Consider the following 13,899-nt stretch of genomic DNA (forward strand, 5'->3'; position numbering starts at 1 on the left):
ACAAACACTTGCAAATCTTTGCCAGATTTTAGGTACAGGGTGATGGATGGGTCTGGCAGTAGCATGTTGGGCGCTAGGCACCGGTAAACCAGTCAGAACATGATAAATATCTTCCATTTTATAATTCTCAGGCCATTAGTTGGGTAATTCAGGATTTAAATAAAAAATCTTACAAAATTCAACAAAGGTAAAAACAATATTTCTATTATTTAACCTAAACATTAATTTTGGACCATTTTTGCTATTCGCAACAGACAATGAAGACATGAATTCACATGTTAATTCACGATAAGTAGGGTAGTGCATATCTACAAATTTTCTCATCCCTATATCGTTCAAACAACGTTTCACATAATCAAACAAACCATATGATTCAAGAGTAGGGCGGTGTAACCATCGTGAAGGGATTACCTCACGCCCGTAGAGTTGCTCTAGCCGTTCTCTTTGCTCCGGGGTAGCAATTTTGATGGTTGGCCATTGCGGAAGTTGCAATTCCGGATCGTATTGTTGACTTGAGCTAGAACTCCTCCCTAGAATTGACCTCGACCTCTTTGATGCCATATTTTAAAAAATGGGTAAGATTTTTTTCTGATTAGAATTTGGGGAATTTGGTATGGGAATGTAGAGGATGAAGAGAGGATTACAAATATGTAAAAATTATTGAATTTGGATGAGAAATGGAGAAGAGATCTTAGAGAGAAGTTAGAGAGTTTAAGGTTTTAGAGAGAGAAAAATTGGTGGAAAGAGAAAGAAATGAGAAAAGAAGGAAGGAAGAAGAAGAAAAACTTGGGTAGAGATTTCTGCGCACAGTCGGGCGATCTAAATTCCAGAAATTAAACTCCTCTCGCGCCCGGTCGGGCGAAAACTCGCTCGATTTTTCTTCGACTCTCGCGCCTGGTTGGGCGCCCTTCGCCTGATCGGGCGATCAAAATCTCTGTATTTCGTCAATTCTCGCGCCCGGTCGAGCGCCCTTCACCCGGTCGGGTGAAAATTCATGAATTTGAACCCTTAGTCTCGCGCCCGATCGGGCGGTACTTCGCCTGGTCGGGCCCGAGACAACTTTACTACGGGGGTATTTTTCCTCTTTTCTTCAAATTTTAACCAACTCTTTTCCTTAAACCTGTACAAAAACTCAATAAACTCATTAAACTCCCTCCTCTCTCCTCTCACATGAAAAAGAGAGAAAAACTAGTCTAAAAAAACAAGAAAATACGGGTTGCCTCCCGCAAAGCGATGGTTTATCTAGGACTCGCACGACCTTCTTACCAAGTTTAAAAACTAGGACCCTTGGCCTTACGCTTGGTCGGGTGGTTTCTCACCCGGTCGAGTGGTGTTTAGACAACGACGTGGCTTCTTGACATACCCTCTAGGACGCCAATTCACCTTATCTGGTGGATCCTCCTTGACTTAGAATGGGGGTTCTTTAATACTACATACTAGAGACCCCTTTTCGACCGATGGTTGCTTCAAATTATCACTAGATTAAGCAATTGCAACTCGATCTGACAGAACACTTACTGTAGGCTCGATTTCCATAGCTTGTTTGTTTAATTCCTCATTCTCATCTTCAAAGCCAAGACCGACAGTGTAGATGACTCTTTCTAGTATCAACTTCCTTTTTCCATTTGTCTATCTCATCTGTAGAAGATGCAACACAAGATACCGCCTCCAAGGGATCTTTTACAAGAGCTTGGGGCTTGTTAGAATAATTATGAACCACATTAACACTAAAACACTTCTCCTCTGTCATGGGGCTTTTAGGGGTATTATTGAGATTAAAAGTAATTTTATCGTCCCTTACTGATAGTGTCAATTTGCCACATTTCACATCTATAATTGCTCCTGCAGTATTAAAAAATGGTCTACCCAAAATAATTGGGGTTTGCATATCCTCAGCCATATCAAGAATAACAAAATCAACAGGTATATAAAATTTACCTACTCTAACAGGAACATCCTCTAAAACACCTAAGGGGTATTTAAAAGAACGGTTGGCCATTGGTAGAGTAATATTAGTAGCTTTTAATTTACCCATATTTAGCTTGGAACACACAGACAATGGCATGACACTAACGCTAGCACCCAAATCACATAATGAATTATCAATCATTAGGTTGCCAATATGACAAAGGATTGAAAAACTACCCGGATCTTTCAGTTTAGGTGGAGATTTATTTTGAAGTACGACACTACATTCTGCAGTGAAAGCTACTGTCTCTACCTCACTAATAGACTTTTTTCTAATCAATATTTCCTTCATGAATTTTGCATATGCAGGAATTTGTGTAATTAATTCAGTGAAGGGATCTGTTATCTGCAAATCTTTAACCATCTCCAGAAACTTACCAAACTACTTATCCAAATTTGTTTTAAGTGACGATTGGGGAATGGAAGTTTGATAACTGGCTTTGGAGCATTACTGCTCTTATCTGGAGCTGCTACCTTCCCTGGAGTCGTACCCTGCAATGTATTATTAGAAGTAGTAGTACTACTCTTTAGCCCTGCGGAGCTATTGGCTACATTTTCAGGTTTAATGGAATCAAGATTAGCATTATTCATTAAAACAGATTCATCATCTCTGGGCATAGGGGGCCCTTCATAGTGTGAACCACTCCTTAGAGTAATTGCAAAAGCTTGATCCAAAGGCTTGGTTGGCTGTGCTGGCAGGGCTCCCTATTGACGGGCTTGTAGAGTAGCAGAAATCTGCGCAATTTGATTATCTACAATTTTGTTATGTGCTATGATCGAATCAATTTGGGCATCTCTACTCTCCATGTGCTTCTGTATACTAGCCAACATCGCTTTAATTTCTACCAAAGCAGGGTTGGAAGATGAGGAGGGTTGTTGTGGTTGGGTTTTCTGGCCAGCATTGGGGTGGTAATATTTCTGCTGAGCTTGTTGTGGCGCCTGTGATTCTTGTGGGAGTGGCGGATTTTGAACATTGGTGCTCCGGTAGGAAAGATATGGATGATTCCGGTACCCAGGATTGTAGGTGTTGGAGTATGGGTAATTCTGCCTATAAGCTTGAAAGGCATTGACTTGCTCCATGGAACTCCTGCAATCTTGCTCCCAATGACCTACAATTCCACAATTTTCACAGAAAGCCTCATTAACATTATTATTAATTGCAGAAACATTAGCTACATTTGCAGTACTAAGATTATCTTATTTCTGGCAAATAGAGGTTAATTGATCTTGTAAAAAGGATACAGAGTCGACACTATGTTTCCCTTTGTTAGCAAAGCCTCTGGGATTCCCATATTGGGAATCATGTATTGCCATATCTTCAGTAACTTGACCTGCATCATCAACATTAAGGTTCATAAACCTCCCACTAGCTGCAGAATCCAATATTATTCTAGATGAATTTCCAATCCCATTGTAAAAGGCTTGGACCAACTGCCATTGTGCTAGATTATGGTGGGGGAATTCTCTCTGTAGATCCTTGAACCTCTCCCAAGCCTTAAATAGAGTTTCATCGGCCTCTTGGGCAAAGTTCTAAATAGCACTCCTTAGTATAGCTGTTCTCTCTACAGGATAATATTTATTATAATATTTTTAAAACAAGAGTCTCCCAGTCAGTTTTACCAAGTGCAGTTATATTCAATCCATTGTACCATAATTTGGCTTTTCCACATAAAGAGAAAGGAAAGAGAATCTCCCTGATTTGGTCCTGTATGACCCTAGCTTGCCTGATGGTATTACAATACTGACAATAGTCTGCAATATGAAGATTTTGGTCTTCACCCTTAGCTCCACTGAATTGCTTCCTTTCTATCATCGTGATAAATTGGGGTTTAATCTCGAATTGTACCCATCAAGAGCTGGAGTGGGAGTAAGGTGTGGAAAATCTGTAAGATTTGGCTGCGTATAATCACTGAGCTTCTTAGGTACCGCCATCTCTGATTCTGGATCTGAAGATACCTCTGAATCGCTAGAATCAGTTGGAGGGTCTCGGCGAGTATTGTTATCACCAGAACCCGCCAGGATTTGCCTGTAAAGATTCTTTTGTCTATGGAAGGATCGTTCGATCTCAGGATCGAATGGGATATAACCTGATCTGGAACACCTGGGCATAAACAAAGAACTAAAAGCAAATATGAGACTTGCCTCAAAGAACTAACGTTATCTGAGACAAGAAGAAATAACCTAGACTACAGAAAATAATCAGAAATAAAAATAAATCCGTTTCCCCGGCAACGGTGCAAAAATTTTGACAGGCTAAAGTCGTATCACCCAATCAAAAGTAATGCCTAAATCCTCTAACTAATGAAGATAGGGAAGTAGGGTCGAATCCATAGGGAAACTGGTCTTTCTATTCCTAATTAATTAAAGCAATCTAAATTATTAAGTAGCAAAATAATATATTGGTGAAAGGAAACTAAACTACTAAGAGTAAAAGTAGAGAAGAATAAGAATAGAGAAAATCAATGAATAAAAGACCTAGGGCATAGGTTCACCAATAAATAACATTCCAGGGTAAAACATAATAATCAATCACCAATGCATCAATTAATCAGATCATAAAGGGCTTTTGCTACGTATTACAATCACAGAATTAATCTACCGGTATTAAATATCATCTCTTAAATCTCGACTTAACCATTTATAAATTAATTTTCCTATTGAAACTAGACCTAAACATCAATTCTCATCTCTTGAATCTCGAATCAATATTGTCAAACTCATGCATAAAGATCAGACCTAATCTAGTCACAGAGCATTAAATCAATCAATAGGAAATTAATCTAGCATTGATAATTAACAACAATAAATTACCCCTTCATATTATTTATGGATTCCCATAAACCCTAGAAAGGAAACTACTCAGACATAATTAAATATAAACTAAACAAAGCAATTAAAGGAGACATGATGAAATAATTAAAGTAAAATAAATGAGATTAAAGTAGAAGAAATTGCTACCAAAGTAATCAGAATTAAGGAGTTGAATTAAGAACAAAGTTGTAGAGAGAGAAACTAATCTAAAGCTAAGTAGAGAGAGAAAGTCTAAGAGAAGAAGTTCTAAGAAAAAGCATTAAAATTGTATTTATATCTCAAGACAATTACTCCTAATTAAAACAAAAACAAATCGCCGGAATTAACTCTAAAAATCTCGCGCCCGATCGGGCGAAGGGCCGCCCGATCGGGCCCTCATTTTCTTCAGTAATATCTTCTCTCGCGCCCGGCTGGGCCTGGGCACTTGGGCACATTTTGGACTTTGATTGGGCTCCTATTCTTTGGCCCAATCCGGATTTCCTTTTCGGGTCTTGAATACTCGGATCAAATGCCTCGGAATCTCAAATGCTAAGCCCTAAATCACCGGTTTGATGACTCTAACCGGCCCTGGGCTATAAAAACTGGTCGTGCTCCTCCAATGCTCGTAGATACTCCATAATATCTCGGAAAAATGCTCCAAAAGGGCAAATCCCTACAAAAGTCAACCAAATCTACGAAAACACTAGAAAACACCAATTAGTAATAAAAGTGGTTCTAAAGAGCCAAAAACACTACTAATTACGACCAAGGGACGGGGGTAAAACACTATATAAAATGGACATATCAAGAGGGATTAGACAGGGAGACCCATCTCTCCATACTTATTTATATTGTGCGTTGAGGTGTTTTCGTATCTTTTAAGGGAAGCAGAGAAACGTGGCAGTCTTAGGTGGGTTCGTAATGCTCCTTTGGCTCCCTCTATTAATTAGCCATTTACTATTTGCATATGGCTGTATTATTTTTTCTAGAGCAGTTGTGGGTGATGTAGAGGTCATACAGGAGGTCCTTAATACATATGAGTTGTCATCGGGTCAAAAAATTAATATTGACAAAACAACTATTTCTTTTAGTAAGGGTGTGATGGAGGCGAAGCGCAATGAGTGGGGTTCGTATCGTGGATATCCATGATAGGTATTTAGGATTTTCTACTGTTGTTGGGAGGTCTAAGAAGGTAATAACAAAGGGTGTAAAGGAGAAGCTTTGGAAGAAACTCCAAGGTTGCAAGGGGATGGTGCTTTCTAAGGTAGGGAGGTTATGATAAATGCGGTGGCCCAATCTCTCCCTACCTACGCGATGAATGTGTTTAAGTTTCCATCTTCTTTTTGTGATGAATTATGGTCCTTGGTCTCTCAATTTTGGTGGGGTCAAAAGCAAGGTGAGAGAAAGATTCACTGGCTAGCTTGGAAGAAGCTTTGCAAAACTGAATGAGGTTGGTTTGGATTTTCGGGATTTCAAACTGTTCAATTGGGCGTTGTTAGAAAAGCAGGCGTGAAGGCTTTTGTTGAAGCCAAGTAGTCTTGTGGAGTAAGTTCTAAAAGGTCGATACTATCCTAACTTCTCTTTTATGGAGTCCGATATTGGTGCTAACCCGAGCTACATGTGGAGGGGTATAGCAGAAGCAAGGTGGGTGGTTCGAAGGGGTATAAGGTGGAGAGTTGGTAGCGGTGCAGCTATCCGGGTTTGGGGTGATCCTTGGATTCCTGATACTCATTCCCATCTGGTTGTGTCTCCTCGTGGTGGAGAAAATTATGATATGAGGATAACTTCTTTGTTGATGCCTGTGCTGGGACTTTGATAAGCTTCGTCAATATTTTTTTGCCTTTTGAGTGTGACCATATTGCGAGTATTTTATTCAGTTCTAGGCTGCCTAGTGACATCATCTGTTGGGATTTGGAGAAGAGTGTTGTTTACTTTGTAAAGTCAGCTTATAAGGCTTTGTTTGAGGATATTGGAAGCGAGATGAAGAGGCCCCTTCGACTGATGCGCATACCATTTGGAAACGAATTTAGAAGATCCAAGCTCTTCCTCGGGTCAAGATTTTTGCATGGAGGGCTTTCAAAATGTGCTTCCTACGCGTTGTAATATCAGCTATTGCATCAAAGAATATAACTCTGACCTTTGCATATGTGAAAGGGATTATGAGACCACTATTCATGCACTCAGGGACTGCAAGCTTGCACGTGATGTTTGGTGAAAAAGCAGTTTTGCTTAGGTAGCGCTGTCAAGGACTTCTATGTTGTTGACTGGTGGGATGCATGTTTGGCGAGATTTGATGGTTTCGATGCAGCGTGTATCATTACTACTTGTTGGGCTATATGGGGTGCACAAAACTCTTGGATCATGGAAGGGGATGTGTCTATGTATAAACACCTAAAAATGTCTCCCCAAAGCCAAACCCAATGATGAACAACCTTTCACTGCCGTTATTGATCGCGTTGAATATTAAATCTTTGGAGTGCTTAAATCCATATTTAATTCCAATACATCTCATAAACCAACCCAATTCCTAGCCCATTTCCCTAAACCGTAACTTACTTTTCACTTTTCGTGTCCAAATCACAAAATCAAGAGTAACTGATTTTTTGACCCTATAATTTTGATCCAATTATTATTATTTTTTATAGGCCTTGAATAAGCTTTCCAACGATATATCATAAGCCCAAATCCGATTTAAAAAGAAGAAGATATGAGCAAAATACTAAGCTCGGCCCAAAACCGACACCCTTTCCCTAAAACGGCCATATCTTAAAATATACAAAATATTTTGACCTGATTTTAACAGGGTTGGAAAGTAGACTTGATAAGCTTTCCAATGATATATTATATGCCTTATTTCGAGTTACAGATTAAAAGTTATCATAGTTTTAAAAAACTGAAATTGCCGCGCAACAGCTAAAATGCCGCGCCACGGTGCATGCCAACGTGGCACGATGCCTTGTACCGTGACACTGTAATTTTCATTTTGTCATGGTGCTTTCCCGTGTCTATTCTGCGTTTTTTGCTCATGCGCTTATGAATCTGGATGCATTTTTAGACAAATTATACACCGCGACACGGTGTGCTTCACCATGCTACATAGGATAGTACCGTGTCACGGTGCCTAATTAGGGTTTTTTTTGCAGCTCTTATCTCTTCTAAGGTTCCGTGCATCCCCCCTGTTCGTCTCTTCAATAAATACAAACCTTATTTCTACAGTTTTGGGGCACCAAAAATCATTCTCTCTCCCTCTACACCAACAATCATTCTCTTCTCTCTTGCTTTAGCCTAAGCCTTAGCCACCCTATTCTTCCATAATACTTCCCCTAATCACTCCAAGGAGCCCATACTTGACCCGAGGTTCCGTCCTTAAACCAAGGCGTGAAAGGTAGAATTAACCGAGGGTTTGGATCAAATCAACTCTACTTTTTTATTTAATTTAATTTTAATTTGATTTAAATTTTTATTGAAGTTACTAACAATTTATTCATGATGTCTCAATTTAAAGGAGCGCGCGAAATGTGAGTAATTAATTAATTTAATTACTTATTTTATTTTATATTGCTAGTATCATGATCAGGGTTCAGTTTTTATTTGATTTGACTAACGATATTATGGTTAAGTTGCTTCCAATATTAATGTTGTTTCTATTGTTATTATTGATCACCATATTGCATGTTTAAAGGGAATATGTAATTGAAAATCATGATTAATCAGATAATTTGGACGACCGGTTTAGGTTCCTTTTTAATCTTGTTATTAAATTAAGTGGTCATAATATTTTAGAATTATATGTTGCATTAATATTCAACTAATTTAGCATAATAATAGTTTGGAGCAAATTGGATATTTGTTTGTATGTCTTTGAGATCACAGGGAATACTTTTCACTATAAGAATTGAGTAGAGGCCAATACGGGCGAATGTGACTCCATAACTCACTTCATTTGTACCATCATCCCCGATCCTCCTTTCGTGGTTCCAAACTATATGGAGTTAGTAATCTCATGGATTATGAATGGGGTGTAACCTTCACGGGTCAATCGTTGTTTCCTATCGTTGTTCCTTATTCGTGGTTGCCTTTTATGATCCGTGAATGGTTTACAAGTTCCTTAAAACTTGTTGGTAGTACCCTACTTCCCTTGTCCCTAATCGTCGTCCCTAATCATATATGTCAATTTTCACTTCCCATGAGTGTCAAGAATATTCACACATGCTTACATAGGCGCGCTTTGAACGACGTCTACACTATCCCAGAGAGAACATTGTGAAGTATGCTGAGAAAACTTGCGGTGAGGTCTGTCATGAGCTGGGTAATTTTATTACAAGACCATGGTGGCTGCTGCTGGGAGTCCTCTTCCTACTACGTGGTCTGCCCTAGAATTGGGGGTGAACGTTGATGCAGGCTGCGTAGGTGTCTTGAGGACGGGGATTGTTGCGGTCCTGCGAGAGAGTGATGGGACTGTTCGAGTGTGTAGAGCTTCTCAATCTTACGATAAATGGGAGACGTCTATAGCTGAGGCCAAGGTTATTTTGTTTGGGTTGTAGATGGAGAAGTATGCAAGGGTTAATCACTTGGTGCTGGAAAGTGATTGTTTGCAAGCAAATCAAGCTCTGAAGAACAAGGCTTGCGATTCCAGTTCTTTTCACCTAGTGATAGATGATATTTTGTAACAGTTTTAGTAGTGTTCGTTGGTCTTTTGTGAAAAGAGGAGGGAACAAAATTGCCCATGATTTGGCTCACCTTCATCCATGGGAGGTCGGTTGCTGTTTGTGGAGTAATGACTTTCCACCCCGTGTTATTGATAGATCTTGCTTAGATTGATTTAATGAATTAATTCTACCCTTTGGGGTTTCTTAAAAAAAATGTTAACATTTACTGAACTGAGTTGAACTAAACTGAACTGAACTGAACTGATTGGAGATGAACTGAACTGAATTGAATAGAGATGAACTGAACTAAACTGAGCCAAAATGGATATTTTATGAGAGAAGGAAATTAGAAGCTGAACTGAACTAAGTTGAACTGATTGGAGCTGAACTGAACTGAACTGAACTAAACTAAACTCAATATATCTGAAATGAATATTTTATGAGAGAAGGAAATTAGGAGCTGAATTGAACTTAACTTATTGGAGCTGAACTAAAATTAAGCTGAAGTGAACATGCCCTTAGTGTATCTGTGTATGTATTTTTAATACCCATCAAATTAGTGTGAGTAAAACAAATGGATTTATTAAGAAGATTTTATAGAATTCGATTAGGTTATTTATTGATTATTTGTGGATGAGTAAATTGATTCATTGAGGGAATAATTTTATCGTAATTACGGATTATGTGGTTTCATTGAAATGAGAGATTGTAATTTAGAATCCATAATTGAGGGAATTAATGATTTTTTATTCTCTAATTGAGGAAGTTATTTTAAGCAATAGAAAATGATAGATTGGATCATGCCATTGGTTCCTTCCAAAAAAAAAAAAAAATGCCATTGATTGGACCAATTTAAGGCATATATATCTATATGATTGAAGATTTGTGATGTGATTGTAGTAAGCCAAAAAAGGTATTGAAGCCTTTTTAGGTAAATTCCACAACCTGTTTTTTTGGTTTATATATATATATATATATATAGAAATTTACCTATTGGGATCAATAGGAGATTTGCGCAATTTATATAGTACTCCAAGGGGGTCAAAACTCAAAACGCTAGCGTTTTAATTAAAAAATATTCCTTCCTCGTTTTCCTGCTCTTTTCTCCTTCTTACTTGAAAAATTCTCCAAATAATTTTAGAATTTCTGCAACATTCAAGATCTATCTTCTTCAGTCAGTCTATTGTTAAGAAATTTTGTTGAATCAAAGAGCTAATTGTTCAAATTACCAAAATAAAAAATGTTAAACCCTAAAAATAAATTGAGTGTTTTATATTTGTGAGAATCTTATTAAATTTGAACATCAAATTGAATGACACGAAATTTGATGTAAAAACAATTTACTAATAATTAATTGAGCTCTTTTTATGGAAAGGAATATTAACATATTGTTGTGTAAAAAATAACATACATTTGAAAAAAATAACAATAAGGTGAAGCAAAATATCACAAAGTTCAAGTAAGATAACACACAATAATCTTTTAGCAAAATAAGAAATGATTTCAATAAAATAACTCAAGTTTTGCGTGAAATTACACAAGTTTATAATAAAATAACCCAGACTGAGGTTTACACAAAATAACCCATGGTTTATGTAAAGTAACACAATGTTTTAGCAAAATAACTGTAGACACCTGAAATGTCTCCCCAAAATCAAACCCGATGATGAACAACCTTTCACTGCCATTATTGGTCGGGTTGAGTATTTAATCTTGAGTTCTTAAATCCATGTTTCCATTCAACACATTTCATAAACCAATCCATTTCCTAGCTCATTTCCCTACACCATAACTTGTTTTCCTCTTTTCGTGTCCACATCACAAAACCGAAAGAAACTGATTTTGTGGCCCTAAAATTTTGGTCCAATTATTATTTGGTTGGATAGGTCTTGAAATAAGATTTTCAAAATTATATCATAAGCCCAATTCTGATTTAAAACAAAAAAGATATGAGCAAAATACTAAACTCGGCCCAAAATTGACACCCTTCCACTAAAACGGCCATATCTTAAAATCTACAAAAATTTTTGACTTGGATCTAATTGGGTTGGAATGTAGACTTGATAATGTTTCCAATGATATATTATATACCTTATTCTGAGTTACGGATTAAAAGTTATCATAGTTTTAAAAACGCGTAAAAAACTGGAATTACCGCGCACAGTGTAAAAATGCCGCGTCGCGGAAAAAACTGATGTGGCACGGTACTTGTTGCCATGCTTTTTCCGTGTATTTTCCGCGTTTTCTCACGCGCTTATGAATCTGGACGCGATTTGGGCATACTGTACACCGCGAAAAGGCATTGTGTACTGTGCCACGATGGACAGCAGTACCGTGTCATGGTGCCCAATACCGTGTCACGGTGCCTATCCCGTGACACGGGGTTACTCTGTGTTTTCTCCGCGTAATCCCTAAATACTTTTTATCTTCTGTAGCCTTTTTTTGTCCCGCGTCACACCAAATTGTCCCGCGTCACGCTATTTTCCCCCGTGTTACGGTGCCCCAAAACTAGGGTTTTTATCTTTTCTAGGGTTCCGTGTAATCCCCTATCCATTTCCTCTATAAATATCCCCCTCCTTTTTGTAGTTCGGAGCATCAAATCTCTTCCTCTCTTTTACACCAAAAATCATTCTCTTCACTCTCTCTCATATTCCAAGCCTTAAACCTATATTTTTAATTACACCATTCTTCCCTTAAGCACTCCAAGGAGTCCATACTCGACCTGAGGTTCCGTCCTAAAACCAAGGTGTGAAAGGTACAAAAAACTGAGGGTTAGGACCAAATCAACTCTACATTTATTTGATTTAAATTCCATTTGATTTATTTTTCTATTGAAGTTACTTACAATTTATTCATGATGTAGCAATATAAAGGAGCGCGCGAAATGTGAGTAATTAATTATTTTAATTACTTATTTTATTTTTATATTGATAGTATCGTGATTAGGTTAATTTATATTTGATTTGACTAACAATTTATTGTTGCTTCCAATATTAATGTTTATTCTATTATTTTTTATTGATCACCATATTGCATGTTTAAACGAATACGTAATTGAAAATCACGACTAATAAGATAATTTGGACCACCGGTTTAGGTTCCTTTTTAATCTTGTTGTTTAATCAAGTGATCACAAATATTTTAGAATTATGTGTTGCATTAATATTAAACCAATTTAGCTTAACAATAGTTTGGAGCAAATTGAATATTTTGTTTACATGCCTTTGAGATCGCAGGAATACTTTTCGCTATAAGAATCGAGTAGAGGCCAATACTGGTGAATGTGACTCCATTACTAACTTTGTACGATCATCCCCGATCCTACTTTCGTGGTTCCAAACCATATGAATGGGGTATAACCTTCACAGGTCAATCGTTGTTGCCTTTCGTTGTCTCTTTATTGTGGTTGCCTTATATGATCCGTGAACGGTATACACGTTCCTTAAAAACTTGTTGGCGGCTCCCTACTTTCCTTGTCCCTAATCGTATTATGTCAATTTCCACAACCTATGAGTGCCAAACATATTCACACATGCTTAACGTAGGCGCGCTTCAAACGACGCCTACAATAACACAAGGTTATTTTAGCAAAATAACACAAGATTTGCGTAAAATAACATAATATTTTATCAAAATTACATAGTATTTTAATTAGTAAAATAAAATAAAGTTTCCGTAAAATAACACAACCTTTTAGCAAATTAAAAAATAACAAAGTTTCGATTGAATCAAATCAAATGAACATTAGTTCAAATTAGCAGTACATTTTTTATTACTTTAACTAAAAACAAAAACAAATTAAATCTGCATACTTTGTTTTGCTCAATCTTATTCGCGATTCTCGTATCTTTATATTATTTATGAATATCAATCATTTTTAATGTAGTAAAATTGATTTTCAACTTGGATTGAACAATTTTGTGCTTGTTTGAGTGTTTCAAATAATAATCAAAAGAATTTTTGTGGTTTTTGTTGAGAGGAATGAAGGATATGATGATGTTAAAATGATGGGTTGGGAAATTAAAGAGAGAAAAGGTGGGGAGAGAGAAAGTGGAGTGAGAAATGAACTTGAACTTTTGATTATTTTATGTTTATTTTCATTTATGTACTCACAAATTTTTTTTATTTTGTTTTAAAGGTATGTTATTTCACTTAATACGTTGGAGTATCATGATCATGATACTCCAGTAGTACCTAATGCATGATACTCCAGTAGTACCTAATACTAATTGATACAGATAATATAAGTTAAATTACTAAACTACCCCTTTTGGACTCCATCCCAAATCAGTACAACTGAATTTGCTCTAGTCGTGTTGACTTTTTACAAAAACAAATTGGACTATGTAAAAGATTTGAAAAATTGACATAGTCAAATTTTTTTATTACTTTCTTTCCCTCTATGGGAAGAACATTTCTTCTTTGACGCCCTTCCCACAAGGCCACAACTTCATAGTTGTTGTCTACCATGCCAAAAATACAAATATTTCTA

General features: G+C 37.0%; 1 non-coding gene across 1 annotated transcript; it reads left to right on the forward strand.

The window, feature by feature from the left end:
* Positions 1-3,412: 3,412 nt before the first annotated feature.
* Positions 3,413-3,519, forward strand: LOC145641178 (small nucleolar RNA R71). The gene has a single exon (XR_014115241.1). It is a non-coding gene; the product is annotated as a small nucleolar RNA R71 (small nucleolar RNA).
* Positions 3,520-13,899: the final 10,380 nt, after the last annotated feature.

This window comes from Chenopodium album, chromosome 7 (genome assembly GCF_948465745.1).
Source record: "Chenopodium album chromosome 7, dcCheAlbu1.1, whole genome shotgun sequence".
Taxonomy (NCBI): domain Eukaryota; kingdom Viridiplantae; phylum Streptophyta; class Magnoliopsida; order Caryophyllales; family Amaranthaceae; genus Chenopodium; species Chenopodium album.